Below are 12402 nucleotides of genomic sequence, written 5' to 3' on the forward strand. Positions count from 1 at the left end.
AATAACTGTCAATCTCCCTCTGCCTGGGGCTCCATGCAAGATCTCACCTCGTGGAGTTGCAATGATCATGAGAACGGTGAGGAATCAGCCCAGAACTACACGGGAGGATCTTGTCAATGATCTCAAGGCAGCTGGGACCATAGTCACCAAGAAAACAATTGGTAACATACTACGCCGTGAAGGACTGAAATCCTGCAGGCGCCCGCGAGGTCCCCCCGCTCAAGAAAGCACATATACAGGCCCGTCTGAAGTTTGCCAATGAACATCTGAATGATTCAGAGGAGAACTGGGTGAAAGTGTTGTGGTCAGATGAGACCAAAATCGAGCTCTTTGGAATCAACTCAACTTGCTGTGTTTGGAGGAGGAGGAATGCTGCCTATGACCCCAAGAACACCATCCCCACCATCAAACATGGAGGTGGAAACATTATGCTTTGGGGGTGTTTTTTCTGCTAAGGGGACAGGCCAACTTCACCGCATCAAAGGGACGATGGATGGGGCCATGTACCGTCAAATCTTGGGTGAGAACCTCCTTCCCTCAGCCAGGGCATTGAAAATGGGTCGTGGATGGGTATTCCAGCATGACAATGACCCAAAACACACGGCCAAGGCAACAAAGGAGTGGCTCAAGAAGAAGCACATTAAGGTCCTGGAGTGGCCTAGCCAGTCTCCAGACCTTAATCCCATAGTAAATCTGTGGAGGGAGCTGAAGGTTCGAGTTGCCAAACGTCAGCCTCGAAACCTTAATGACTTGGAGAAGATCTGCAAAGAGGAGTGGGACAAAATCCCTCCTGAGATGTGTGCAAACCTGGTGGCCAACTACAAGAAACATCTGACCTCTGTGATTGCCAACAAGGGTTTTGCCAATGTACTAAGTCATGTTTTGCAGAGGGGTCAAATACTTATTTCCCTCATTAAAATGCAAATCAATTTATAACATTTTTGACATGTGTTTTTCTGGATTTTTTTGTTGTTATTCTGTCTCTCACTGTTCAAATAAACCTACCATTAAAATGATAGACTGATCATTTCTTTGTCAGTGGGCAAACGTACCAAATCAGCAGGGGATCAAATACTTTTTTCCCCTCACTGTAGATATTTTAAATTGTTTCATTTCCCCCTCATCAATCTATACACAACACCCCATAAATGTCAAAGCAAAAAACAGGTTTGTATGAATTTTTTCACCTTTTTTCAAAAAGAAAACCTGAAATGTCACATTTACGTAAATATTGAGACCCTTTACTCAGTACTTTGTTGAAGCACCTTTAGCAGCGATTACAGCCTAGAGTGTTCTCAGTGTTGCCAGGCGCCCAGCTCTAGGAAGAGTCTTGGTGGTTCCAAAGGTCTTCCTTTTAAGAATGATGTTGGCCACTGTGTTCTTGGGGACCTTCAATGCTGCAGAAATGTTTTGGTACACTTCCCCAGATCTGTGCTGTGACACAATCCTGTCTCGGAGCTCTAAGGACAATTCCTTTGACCTCATGGCTTGGTATTTGCTCTGACATGCGTTTGTCAACTGTGGGACCTTTTATAAACAGGTGTGTGCCTTTCCAAATCATGTCCAATCCATTGAATTTACCACAGGTAAGTTGTAGAAACATCTCAAGGATGATCAATGGAAACATGATGCATCTCAGCTCAATTTCGAGTGTCATATCAAAACGTCTGAATACTTATTTAAATAAGGTATCTTTTTTTTAATATATATTTGCAAAAATGTATAAAAACCTGTTTTGTTTCTGTCATTAAGGAGTATTGTGTGTAGATTGATGAGTGAAAAATTATTTTTAATCCATTTTAGAATCAGGCTGCACCGTAAAAGAATACGGAAAAGGTCGAGGGGTCTGAATACTTTCCGAAAGCACTATATTATAAAGTATGAAAAGGCTTGTTCATTCAGATGTCATGAATTCACTATGATATCATCATATTTTTGTATATGTTTTATTGATTGAAAAACTTTTTTTCCTCAGACATAAATAAACAATTCCAGGTGAAAGCCAAAGGCCATAGCTTTAATAAAATACCAAATTAACTGGCAAAGTAGCAGAGCTTGGCCTGCATTCAGCAACGTCACGTGATACGTGTTTGAAGCTGTTTCAGTACAGCACTACAGGGAGAGAGGGCAAACTCCACTGGACTGGTTTCATAGTATGGAATCACTTCAGAGTTTCTGGATTTTGGGTAAACTTCTCCTTTAAAGCATCATTGAGAAATAATTAATTGAAGTTGGAACATTTGTAGACTAACGGTTAAGAGTGTTGGGCCAGTAACCGAAAGGTCACTGGTTTGATTCCCCACGCCCGCAAGGTGGAAAGGTCTGCCGTTCTGCACTTGAGCAAAGCAGTTATCCCCCAACAACAAATGCTCCTCGGACGCGGATGACGTGGAACTTCGATTAAGGCAGCCCCAGCACCTCTCTGATTCAGATGGGTTGGGTTAAATGAGGAAGACACATTTAGAGTGAATGCATTCAGCTGTGACTGACTAGATATGCCCTTTCCTTTCCCTTTTCATCCTAGTCCTCCTTTAAGACTCCATAATGTTTCATCATTAGATGCTACAGTCCTCCTTTAAGACTCCATAATGTTTCATCATTAGATGCTACAGTCCTCCTTTAAGACTCCATAATGTTTCATCATCAGATGCTACAGGCCTCCTTTAAGACTCCATAATGTTTTATCATTAGATGCTACAGCCCTCCTTTAAGACTCCATAATGTTTCATCATTAGATGCTACAGTCCTCCTTTAAGACTCCATAATGTTTCATCATTAGATGCTACAGTCCTCCTTTAAGACTCCATAATGTTTCATCATTAGATGCTACAGGCTACAAATCAACAATGGGTCATATTAATCTTTACCACTTGACCTGTAATATGAGCAGTATTTTAATTTAGTAAAAAAATGAATTACATTAATTTATTAATATTGAAAAACATAAAAATGAATATTGAAAATATAACATTTTAGATTATTTTTCTATATATTGTTGAACATAATATACTGTAAGGATATATCAGGTCCAGGATCTCTGCTAGTGTTACAGTTATGGGCCATTTTATAACCGGCCAATAGCAGACCACTCCACTTCCCATACGAGGCTGCTATGGTGGTGTGACCAGGGGAGACGTAGGAGGCAGTTGGTCCAGAGGAGGCCGTGTTGGTGGTGACAGACGGGGGACGGGGGTGCATCGTGGTGGTGGTGGACAAAACCGCCGACAATGGCTTGGAGGAGCTGGTGTTTGTAATGGTGGGGTTGAGGGGCCAACGATGGTGTGGCCGGGAGAGTAGGCACGTGGCCTTCTTCTGCAGCTGGGGACTCCGGCGGCTCCTACAGGTGTTGCACACTGGGAGGCACTGGCAGTGGTGATGCACACTCAGCTCTCCCCCTGTCCAGGGTGTCCGGCCTCCTTATGCTCAGGTTCTTGTGCCTCTTCCTGAACAATTCCCACCACCTCTTCCCCAGTGGTGGGATTGTTTCCCTGGGTGCCGAAACCTACAATAGAATAGAATGTATAATTGTCCATCCAGGATGAAAATGTTTGTTTTGGCATCACCATACACATCCACATTTACATCACACACATTGAGAACAGTCAGTCCACCAATCTACATACATAGAACACCAAATACCTGCGTATTTTGTCGGCGTATTTCATCAGCCTCTGTCTGGTGAAGGGGGAACCCATGGCTGGCGCAGTAGATACAGTACTGCACCAGAGAATTTTCATCCTCTGGTGCAAGCAATGTGGGTTGTCCACGGCGAAAACCATGGGTCCCCCGGCCGCTCAGCCTGTACGCCAGGGTCTGCCGAGGTACACCATGTACCTTGGTAGATAAGAAAATAAAACTGTTACTAGCAGATAAAATTCACATACACATGGTAATCTCCTAAAAACAAAAGATGCCTAACCTTGGCAGCATGGCGGATAGCCATCCCTGCCCCGCAGTCCTCCATGGCATGGAACATATCCACCTCACTCCACTGCTTCCTCTTGACTTTCTCCATGCTGTGGTGGTAAATACATGTAGCTAAATAACTTGGCATACTATACACATTTTAGACAGATAACTCAATCTGAATATGTATAAACATTTACATTTCAGAGCTAAGGCATTGAAAGGTGATGAAAGTTTTCACATTAACTGAAAATGTACCCACGTTTTTTGTTTGATGTTATCTGTAATGAAAATGAGTGTCCCAATTAGTTTCATATTGATGCATACATTGTAAAATTTGACTAAATACTGCCTCTATGTAGCTGTTGTAAGATGAAACATAGCCAACAGTGATAGGTGTCAAAAAGTTAATGGTTCAAAATTCCAAATACATTTTTGCAGATTGTGCAAAACGCCTCCGTCAGAGGACTCCAATTCTGAAAAGGTAAAGCTTGACAACATTCAGCTGTTTTCGTGATATGTATTATCTAACGCTTACAATTTCTTTCCTTTTTGCTGTCTTAGCAGTTCTATCAACATTTAGCAACTAAGCTAGTAACATTAGAAAATGCGTTAGCTATATTTCAGAGGTAAAAAGTTGGATATTAAATGATGTGTGGTCTGTCGCGCCGTCAAATTTTACAATATGCAAACCGAACTTAACTTACAAAAATAGCAATGAAAATCGGTGGTCAGCTAGCTAGAAGGGTGTCGTTAGTCGCAAAAGCGTACAGTTATTTTCCAGTCCATTTAAACGTCGAACTCGAGGTGATTTAGTCCTCCAACCACTAGAGTGTCCGGGTTAGGGGGTGTCCGATGTTGGGGGAAAATTAGCTAATGTTTTTAGGAAATGTTTTTGTAAAACATGCACCTTATATTGGATCATCTTGAAACGTTCTCTCTAAATCTAACTTTCATCAAGGTTTTATATAGTCTATTGGTTTCTCTCTTTTCATTGGCAGAATCCTTTTTCAGTGTTATGATATTCATAACATCCATATCCACCAGTCTATCTTCATGTCAACTAACAGAACTCTGCTGGTTGTCCTGGTAACAGATACCAGTGGGCAGATCTATTTTATTTGTTCAAACTAAACTACAGCACTTACTTTGATGAGTCAAATCTGCTCCTTTCTTCTCTTCTCCTCCTCTCACAGTTCCACTCAGCCCCGTTGTTTTCCTGCAGTCCACCAGCCGCACAGACAACCTTTTCAGACCCAGCAGTAAGGTGCTACTGGGAGAGGTACGACACGGGGACTCTGGGAGGGAGGAAGGGCTAGTGTTGTCCTGGTAACCATATAGAGGGGACACAGACACATATCATTATGGATGCTGATGTCACTGTTGTCATAAAGTGCTTTACAGAAACCCAGACCCCGATAGAGCAAGCTGTATGCTAGACCAGACCAAGCTGTACCATCTGGTGTTCTGATCTGGAGAGACTCTTCTCTGCCTCGTCAGCATCAGGATGTTGTTGAGGCTCCCCAGAGGATCCATGATAGTCATGTCTCTCTCCTGTGTGAACGAGAACATCAAACAGATGGTAAACGTATTATCTTCTATTGCAATCATAGGGTCTTACAATAGGCATTAATATATCTAAACAGGGCCTAAAATGGCCACTTTCATCACGATTTCATAAAATATTGTTTATGATGCAAATGTGAAAAGGTAGTTCCACAAATTGGGTGCCTTTTGCGTCCATTTGATATTTTAAGTAGAAATTAAGCACCAATTTTGAATTTTAAAAGCCTGTTATATTAGATGAGGTGCACTTTAATGTAGACCACATGGAGAATTAATTAAAGCTAATTTAAAAGTCCAAAAAATATATGTACCAATTGCAGATTGAACCTTTAACAATTTATACAGTACTGAACAACATATTGAAGTATATAACTTCAGTAGAATGCCCCTTAAAAACCACACATTAGTTCAAGAACTGCATAGTTTGTGCCCCTGTTTTTAAGACAGTACTCACTGGTGTTAATCAGATCTTCTGTCTCCTCCTCCTGTTCTTTCACTCCAAAAACGTCTTCCTTCTTCACCTTTATTGAGATACCATCCTCTTCCTCTCTAAAAGGTTCTTCCTCTTTTTTCACTATAACATCCTCCTCTTCTTCTTTCAATACACCAGCGTCCTCTTCCTCCTTTATCATTCTGAAAGCTTCTACCTCCTCCTCTTCCACTGTGACAGCCTCTATCCCCTCTTCCCCTTTCACTACAAACGGATCTTTCTCTCCTTTCACTGTAACATCCTCCTCTTCTTCTTTCAGTGTAATATCCTCCTCTTCCTCCTTTATCATTCTGAAAGCTTCTTCCTCTCCTTTCACTGTAACATCCTCCTCTTCTTGTTTCACGGCAATGTTCAGCCCCAGAGCTTCTTTCTCCATACACCAGACCTCCTCTTCTTTAGCAGGGGAGGAGTAGTTCAGTGAGCTCATGGTCAGGGATGTAAGCTAGTTAGCTAGCTAATTAGCATTAGCGACTAGCCTAGTGCTAGGCTCAGTATCAATCTTTAACAAGTTTGCAAATTAGGTTAAAGTTACCCAGTAGATAATGTTACGTCAAAAGAAATGTGTTTAAAACACTGAGGTTAGCTAATGTACATAAACATGGTCTAAATCCTCAATCTTTCGGTTTTATGTTGGCTAGCAAGCTACTGAGATGGTTAAAAGAGTAGCCGTGTGGTTGTTGCTGAAGAAGTGTCCCGTCCAGTCCATTATACGTCACGCAAGAATCATCACCTGAAAGACTCACATCGCCATCTGCTGACTGGAGTGGGTAACGCAGTTTGGAAACAATATTGACTACATCGTTCGTATTGGCAAAGAATGTCGTAATAATTTAACAATAAGCTGATATATTTTCTCTTACGTCTTACAAATAACACTTTCCTGTACACAGACGTAGAAGCTTAATATGAATATTTAGATTTAGGTTCCTATCTCTCACCGTCCCTAAGAGGGGTGCATCACTTGATTGGGTTGAGTAACTGACATTATCTTCCTGTCTGGTTTGTTGCTCCCTCGGGCTCGTCCAGTGGAGGAGATCTTTGTGGGCTATACTCAGCCTTGTCTCAGGGTAGTAGGTTGGTGGTCTGTTGATATCCCTCTGGTGGTGTGGGGGCTGTGCTTTGGCAAAGTGGGTGGGGTTATATCCTGCCTGGTTGGCCCTGTCTGGGGGTATCATCGGATGGGGCCACAGTGTCTCCCGAACCTCCCTGTCTCAGCCTCCAGTATCTATGCTCCAATAGTCTATGTGCCGGGGGGCTAGGTTCAGTCTGTTATATCTGGTGTTATTCTCCTGTCTTATCCAGTGTCCTGTGTGAATTGAAGTATGCTCCCTCTAATTATCTCTCTCCCTCTCTCCCTCCCATCCCGGAGGACCTGAGCCCTAGGACCATGCCTCAGGACTACCTGGCCTGATGACTCCTGGCTGTCCCCAGTCCACCTGGTCGTGCTGCTGCTCCAGTTTCAACTGTTCTGCCTGCGGCTATGGAACCCTGACCTGTTCACCGGACGTGCTACCTTGTCCCAGACCTGCTGTTTTCAACTCTCTCTCTCTACCGCACCTGCTATTTCAACCTCTAAATGCCCGGCTATGAAAAGCCAAGTGATGTTTACTCCTGATGTACTGACCTGTTGCAACATCTACAGCTACTGTGATTATTATTTGACCCTGCTGGTCATCTATGAACGTTTTAACATCTTGGAGAAAAATCTTGCATTAATGGCCATGTACTGTTATATTCTCCACCAGGCACAGCCAGAAGGGGACTGGCCACCCCTCAGAGCCTGGTTCCTCTCTAGGCTTCTACCTTTCTAGGGAGTGTTTCCTAGCCACGTGCTTCTACATCTGCATTGCTTGCTGTTTGGGGTTTTAGGCTGGGTTTCTGTATAGCACTTTGTGACATCTGCTGATGTAAAAAGGGCTTTATAAATAACATTTGATTGATTGAATTTGATTAATAAATAATTCTATGAATAGGTAGTGTGTTAATACACATTCTCTGTTCATTTTTCACATTCGTTTTTATCTAGATGTGACCATAATATTCCCTTAAAGCCACACTCTATAAGATACAAATCATCCTGTAAACAATAGAGCAAATGCATCACATGCAAATAGCACTTGATTATCTGTAGTGATATACACTGAGTATACAAAACATTAAGAATACCTTCTCCTTCCATGACATAGACTGACTAGGTGAATCCAGGTGAAAGCTATGATCCAACTATTGATGTCACTCGTTAAATCCACTTCAATCAGTGTAGATGAAGGGGAGGAGACCGGTTAAAGAAGGATGTTTAAGCCTTGAGACAATTAAGACATGGATTGTGTATGTGTGCCATTCAGAGGGTGAATCGGGGAGACAAAATATTTAAGTGCCTTTGAACGGGGTATGGTAGTAGGTGCCAGGCGCACCGGTTTGTGTCAAGAACTGCAACGCTGCTGGGGTTTTCCAGCTCAGCAGTTTCCCATGTGTACCAAGAATGGTCCACCACCCAAACAGTGGAGGTTGGTGCCGTTTAAGATGAGGGAGGACAATTTGTTTTTTATGAGCATGGCCATATTTCTATTACACCACATTGGATGACTGTCATTCATATTCCATTCACCCTGTTCAATGTAACAGCGATAGGTTTATGCTACTACATGATACTTTTCCCTATACCCATCATTCATGCTCTACAACATTCGGAGAGTACGACCCTGCCTTACACAGGAAGCGGCACAGGTCCTAATCCAGGCACTTGTCATCTCCCGTCTGGATTACTGCAACTCGCTGTTGGCTGGGCTCCCTGCCTGTGCCATTAAACCCCTACAACTCATCCAGAATGCCGCAGCCCGTCTGGTGTTCAACCTTCCCAAGTTCTCTCACGTCACCCCGCTCCTCCGCACACTCCACTGGCTTCCAGTTGAAGCTCGCATCTGTTACAAGACCATGGTGCTTGCCTATGGAGCTGTGAGGGGAACGGCACCTCTGTACCTTCAGGCTCTGATCAGTCCCTACACCCAAACGAGGGCATTGCGTTCATCCACCTCTGGCCTGCTGGCTCCCTTCCTCTGCGGAAGCATAGTTCCCGCTCAGCCCAGTCAAAACTGTTCGCTGCTCTGGCACCCCAATGGTGGAACAAGCTCCCTCACGACGCCAGGACAGCGGAGTCACTCACCACCTTCCGGAGACATTTGAAACCCCACCTCTTTAAGGAATACCTGGGATAGGATAAAGTCATCCTTCTACCCCCCCAAAAAAAAATAAAAATAAAAATAAAAATAATAATTGTAAAGTGGTTATCCCACTGGCTATAGGGTGAATGCACCAATTTGTAAGTCGCTCTGGATAAGAGTGTCTGCTAAATGACGTAAATGTGCCCTTGAGCAAGGCACTTAACCCTAATTGCTCCTGTAAGTCGCTCTGGATAAGAGCGTCTGCTAAATGACTAAAATGTAAATGTAAATGTAAATGTATATTTTCTGTTGTATTTTTGACTTTATGTTTTTTACCCCATATGTAACTCTGTGTTGTTTTTATTGCACTGCTTTGCTTTATCTTGGCCAGGTCGCAGTTGTAAATGAGAACCTGTTCTCAACTGGCTTACCTGGTTAAATAAAGGTGAAATATATATATATTTTTTTTAAATAAATAAAAAAACCTGAAAGGCCGTTCGGCAAGGAAGAAGCCACTGCTCCAAAACCGCCCTAAAAAAGCCAGAATACGGTTTGCAATTGCACATGGGGACAAAGATCGTAGTTTTTGGAGAAATGTCCTCTGTTCTGATGAAACAAAAATAGAATTGTTTGGCCATAATGACCATCATTATGTTTAGAGGAAAAAGGGGGTAACTTGCAAGCCGAAGAACACCATCCAAACCGTGAAGAACGGGGGTGGCAGCATCATGCTGTGGGGGTGCTTTGCTGCAGGAGGGACTCGTGCACTTCAGAAAATAGATGGCATCATGAGGAAGGAAAATGATGTGGATATATTGAAGCAACATCTCAAGACATCAGTCAGGAAGTTAAAGCTTGGTCGCAAATCGGTCTTCCAAATGGACAATGACCCCAAGCATACTTCCAAAGTTGTGGCAAAATTGCTTAAGGACAACAAAGTCAAGGTATTGGAGTGGCCATCACAAAGCCCTGACCTCAATCCTATAGAAAATGTGTGGGCAGAACTGAAAAGGCGTGTGCGAGCAAGGAGGCCTACAAACCTGACTCAGTTACACAAGCTCTGTCAGGAGGAATGGGCCAAAATTCACATTTTACATTTTAGTCATTTAGCAGACGCTCTTATCCAGAGCACCTTACAGTTAGTGAGTGCATACATTTTTTTCTTCTCATACAGGCCCCCCGTGGGAATCGAACCCACAACCCTGGCGTTGCAAGCGCCATGCTCTACCAACTGAGCTACACTTCCCCAACTTATTGTGGGAAGCTTGTGGAAAGCTACCCGAAACGTTTGACCCAAGTTAAACAATTGAAAGGCAATGCTACCAAATACTAATTGAGTGTATGTAAACTTCTGACCCACAGGGAATGTGATGAAAGAAATAAAAGCTTAAATAAATCATTCTCTACTATTATTTGGACATTTCACATTCTTAAAATAAAGTGGTGATCCTAACTGACCTAAGACAGGGATTTTTTTCTAGGATTAAATGTCAGGAATTGTGAAAAACTGAGTTTAAATGTATTTGGCTAAGGTGTATGTAAACTTCCGACTTCAACTTTACCAGTTTATTGTCATCTCAACAAACAGAACTCTGCTGGTTGTCCTGGTAACAGATACCAGTGGGCAGATCTATTTTATTTGTTCAAACTAAACTACAGCACTTACTTTGATGAGTCAAATCTGCTCCTTTCTTCTCTTCTCCTCCTCTCACAGTTCCACTCAGCCCCGTTGTTTTCCTGCAGTCCACCAGCCGCACAGACAACCTCTTCAGACCCAGCAGTAAGGTGCTACTGGGAGAGGTACGACACGGGGATTCTGGGAGGGCGGAAGGGCTAGTGTTGTCCTGGTAACCATAAAGAGGGGACACAGACACATATCATTATGGATGCTGATGTCACTGTAGTCATAAAGTGCTTTACAGAAACCCAGACCCCGACAGAGCAAGCTGTATGCTAGACCAGACCAAGCTGTACCATCTGGTGTTCTGATCTGGAGAGACTCTTCTCTGCCTCGTCAGTATCAGGATGTTGTTGAGGCTCCCCAGAGGATCCATGATAGTAATGTCTCCCTCCTGTGTGAACGAGAACATCAAACTGATGGTAAACTTATGACCGTCTATTACAATCACAGGGTCTTACAAGAGGCATTAATATATCTAAACAGGACCTAAAATGGTCACTTTCATCATCATTTTATAAAATATTGTTTATGATGCAAATGTGAAAAGGTAGTTCCACAAATTGGGTGCCTTTTGCGTCCTTTTGATATTTTAAGTAGAAATTAAGCACCAATATTGAATTTGAAAAGCCTGTTATATTAGATGAGGTGCACTTTAATGTAGACCACATGGAGAATTCATTAAAGCTAATTTAAAAGTCCCAAAAATATATGTACTAATTGCAGATTGAACCTTTAACAATTTATACAGTACTGAACAACATATTGAAGTATATAACTTCAGTAGAATGCCCCTTAAAAACCACACATTAGTTCAAGAACTGCATAGTTTGTGCCCCTGTTTTTAAGACAGTACTCACTGGTGTTAATCAGATCTTCTGTCTCCTCCTCCTGTTCTTTCACTCCAAAAACGTCTTCCTTCTTCACCTTTATTGAGATACCATCCTCTTCCTCTCTAAAAGGTTCTTCCTCTTTTTTCACTATAACGTCCTCCTCTTCTTCTTTCAATACATCAGCGTCCTCTTCCTCCTTTTTCATTCTGAAAGCTTCTACCTCCTCCTCTTCCACTGTGACAGCCTCTACCCCCTCTTCCTCTTTCACTACGAACGGACCTTTCTCTCCTTTCACTGTAACATCCTCTTCTTCTTTCAGTGTAATATCCTCCTCTTCCTCCTTTATCATTCTGAAAGCTTCTTCCTCTCCTTTCACTGCAACATCCTCCTCTTCTTGTTTCACGGCAATGTTCAGCCCCAGAGCTTCTTTCTCCATACACCAGACCTCTTCTTCTTTAGCACGGGAGGAGTAGTTTAGTGAGCTCATGGTCAGGGATGTAAGCTAGTTAGCTAGCTAATTAGCGACTAGCCTAGTGCTAGGCTCAGTATCAATCTTTAACAAGTTTGCAAATTAGGTTAAAGTTACCCAGTAGATAATGTTACGTCAAAAGAAATGTGTTTAAAACACTGAGGTTAGCTAATGTACATAAACATGGTCTAAATCCTCAATCTTTCGGTTTTATGTTGGCTAGCAAGCTACTGAGGTGGTTGAAAGAGTAGCCGTGTGGTTGTTGCTGAAGAAGAGTCCCGTCCAGTCCATTATACGTC

General features: G+C 42.6%; 1 long non-coding RNA gene across 1 annotated transcript; it reads right to left on the minus strand.

The window, feature by feature from the left end:
- Positions 1-3992: 3992 nt before the first annotated feature.
- Positions 3993-5403, minus strand: LOC123485336. The gene is made up of 4 exons (XR_006658961.1): positions 5363-5403; positions 5055-5232; positions 4169-4187; positions 3993-4016 (listed from the first exon to the last, which is right to left on the minus strand). It is a non-coding gene; the product is annotated as an uncharacterized LOC123485336 (long non-coding RNA).
- Positions 5404-12402: the final 6999 nt, after the last annotated feature.

This window comes from Coregonus clupeaformis, unplaced genomic scaffold (assembly GCF_020615455.1).
Source record: "Coregonus clupeaformis isolate EN_2021a unplaced genomic scaffold, ASM2061545v1 scaf0651, whole genome shotgun sequence".
Classification (NCBI taxonomy): Eukaryota; Metazoa; Chordata; class Actinopteri; order Salmoniformes; family Salmonidae; genus Coregonus; species Coregonus clupeaformis.